This window comes from Ischnura elegans, chromosome 4 (assembly GCF_921293095.1).
Source record: "Ischnura elegans chromosome 4, ioIscEleg1.1, whole genome shotgun sequence".
Taxonomy (NCBI): Eukaryota; Metazoa; Arthropoda; class Insecta; order Odonata; family Coenagrionidae; genus Ischnura; species Ischnura elegans.
In genome coordinates, this window is record NC_060249.1 from 5870339 (window position 1) to 5873493 (window position 3155).

The following is a 3155-nucleotide window of genomic DNA, read 5'->3' on the forward strand; positions in this document are numbered from 1 at the left end:
ATCACGGTGCAGCTGTTGTAAATGTACCACCAGCTGCAGCAGGGCAACCCTTAATATCCACTTGGTGTCAAAACGCGCATCCTTCCGCACAAATTCGTTTTTCAGGAAATTCTGGGTTGAAAATAATTCCTCAAGGAAATAAACCTCTATATTATTTTTATTTGTTATTTTCTGATCAAATATTCGATTTAATATTGCAGCAGACAAATTTGCAGGCACAAAATTTGCCATCTAAGAATGTTTCACCTAAAGCACAAGATAAATGGATAGAAAGACATCAGCCGTTATGATTTTGAGGTTTTCTTGGGTTTGCTTTATCTTTCTGATCATATTCATGTACCCAGTTTTGCACATTATTGGATGAAAAATTCGGTATATAACTTTCCTATTTTCCGAAATGCCATGGAGCGCGACAAATTTTTACTCATTCTTAGAACTCTTCACTTTGCGAGAAATCCTCAGCAAGGTGAGCCTAAACCGTCAGACCCACTTTTCAAAATCAACCCATTGGTAGAGTTATTTCATCAAAGAATGTCAGACCTTTATTACCCCTCTAAAGAGTTGAGCATAGATGAGTCAATATTGTTATGTCTCTTATTGAAATTTAGAATATATTGTGGTTCGGCTGATAAGGTAGTAGGTGGATCGGGCCGTGTTGAAAAGGTCGTGAAACACCTTATAAAAGATCACATAGATGTAGGCCATGCAATATATATGGATAACTATTATTTTGGGGTTGGTTTAACAGCTTACTGTCTTTATCGTAAAACGTATACGTAACAGGAACTTTGAAGGCGAACCGGAAAGGTAACCCATCAGATTTAGTGCAAAAAAAAGTTGAAGCCTGGTATTGTAAAAGCATGCTTTTACAATACCAGGCTTCAACTTTCTATCCAATTCTATAGAAAAGTTTAAGGCTCCTTCACTCCAACATTGTTTGAGGAATCTTTAAGTGCAACCTTTCCTTCTTAGGAGGCACTCATGCAACTGAAAACAGAATAGATAAGCTTTACACTTACATTTGCACATGATAAAGCACTCAAAAAAGCAAATTCTTATATGCAAACATTTACCAGGTGATGGTGGTTTCAGTATTCTGTCATCATCAGTCTCCATAGATGAAGAATTACTTACATCAGGATACTTTCAATTCTTTTTTGTCCTTTTCCTTTCCCAGTATTTTTTGATTTCAGTGACTAAAATGCCTCCATGTCTGTTCTCCGTCTTCACAAGTAGCCATCTCTGTTCAATAGCGACAGCTGCCACTACAGTCTCTGGAAGATGATTATTATAAAATGCCACCATTAGCCACACATTTCAAAGCATGAAGTCAATGTCAAAATTAACTAAAATAAAAATATTTAATACTTGGCTTAGAGAACTAGTTTAACATGTACAACCAAGTCAGTGCTCTCACACACACACACACCATGAAACAACCCCTTTGAATACATTTAAAAGGCACCCTGCCCTTGCAAGTCAAAGATGTTAACCATCCCTTTAATCAAAACAAATGCTCACAAATATTGTTTCAAACTCACCAAATGGAGGCATGCAGAACTTCACGCCCAAGATACCCCATTCCTCACTGAGTCGAGAGCCATTTTATGACCTGTGACACTGAAGACCAGTTATAGCCTAGGGTAATATTCAATAATCTTATCTCCATCCAATTTTACCCATGACTATGCAAAAGCCTGCACTGTGAGGCCAGTAAATTTTTTTATGTGGAAGAAATATTAACACTTGCCAAGGCATCCTGAAAAAAAGAGGAAAAAAAATCATGACTATGAGGCGTTCACTCTTCAGTTACTTAAAAACATGAGATCATAAAATTCCATTGAAAGTAAAGTTAATTATTGTATATGAAGACTAGTTAATAGTGATGCATTAAATGATTGCACACTCCAGTAATTGAGGAAATATCTCTGCGATTATGCTAAATTTTACTGCTCAACTCAATATTTCAAGAGTGTTTGGTAGGGGGTGAGTTCTCACCAACGTGCAGTACTGAACGTTGCACTCCATTGAATGAAAAACTTAAGCGTTCCATCGTGCACCCACAAACTCGAAGTATGAGCACCCACCAGACATACATCGATCCATACTATAGAAACACAACAGAACTAACTCAATGGTAATGAAAACTTAAGTGTACTGTTAATGAATTTCATAATGAACGACGGTAAACAGAGTCTAGACTTACCTTTCACGAATCCTGGCGGAATACGGTGGTTGAACCCTCGAAGAGGCTTCTAACTTGCACTGCCCTAGCCAAAGCCCAAAAAACTTGTAACCACTGAACACTTTTTCTCACTAAGAACACAATTTAACAAGAGTTAAAATCACTCGCGAAAACTTAAGTTAGTGAAAATTACAAACGAAAATTCACGTCAGTGAAAATTAGGAATACAATAAGGTCAGAGTACGACGGGTGGACATGATAATCGGATATGAAGGTGAAATGAAATGAAAAGTGAAAATGGAGAAGCTGAAACCACGTTAAGTTTGACGGATGAAGTAAATGAACAATTTAAGTAAAATTAAAGTTCTTGAAAAAATCTATTTACTAAAGGTTTGGTGAACGAAAACCGTCCCTCGACCATTCAAAAAGGAGAAAAGCATCACGACGAACACAAAGCATGAATTCACATATCAACAAAGCTATGTACCAAAGTTACTATTCGAGAATCCAGACAAGGGAGACGCCAACTATCGGCCGAATTCGAAAGTAGAGCTTCGAGGGAACCTTTGGTGGCTAGGCATTTACCGCAGTAAGCCACGTTGATCAAGCATTGGTATTGTTCGGTATTCTCTGATTTCTGTAGTTATTTTGTTGACATGAAGCTATCATTACGTCGTAAGCAATATATTTTATCCATTGATATTGTGCTTGAGGCTTTTAGTTTGGTTTTATTGCTACAATTCGTCACTCAACTACACAACGTTGGTAATATAGAAACACGTTGCGAAATCATAGGCATTGTAGGGTAGGTAGGGTAGGTAGTCAGTTTTCTCTGGATAAATTGTTAGTGTTAAGCTTGGATAACTTCGTTAGTAATGTACTTTATGCATTTATATAAATGTGTGTGAGGTCTTTTAATTGATTTTGAGCACTGCAATTCATCATTCCCCTTGACGGTAAACCCCGACGG

General features: G+C 37.2%; 1 long non-coding RNA gene across 7 annotated transcripts; it reads right to left on the reverse strand.

The window, feature by feature from the left end:
* Positions 1 to 894: 894 nt before the first annotated feature.
* Positions 895 to 2678, reverse strand: LOC124158279. 7 transcript variants are annotated; one of them, XR_006864751.1, is made up of 6 exons: positions 2571 to 2678; positions 2207 to 2265; positions 1999 to 2107; positions 1542 to 1759; positions 1074 to 1274; positions 895 to 987 (listed from the first exon to the last, which is right to left on the reverse strand). It is a non-coding gene; the product is annotated as an uncharacterized LOC124158279 (long non-coding RNA). The 7 variants fall into 7 exon arrangements; XR_006864752.1 differs by having other exon boundaries at positions 1999 to 2126; XR_006864747.1 differs by having other exon boundaries at positions 2207 to 2270.
* Between the last annotated feature and the right edge of the window lie 477 nt (positions 2679 to 3155).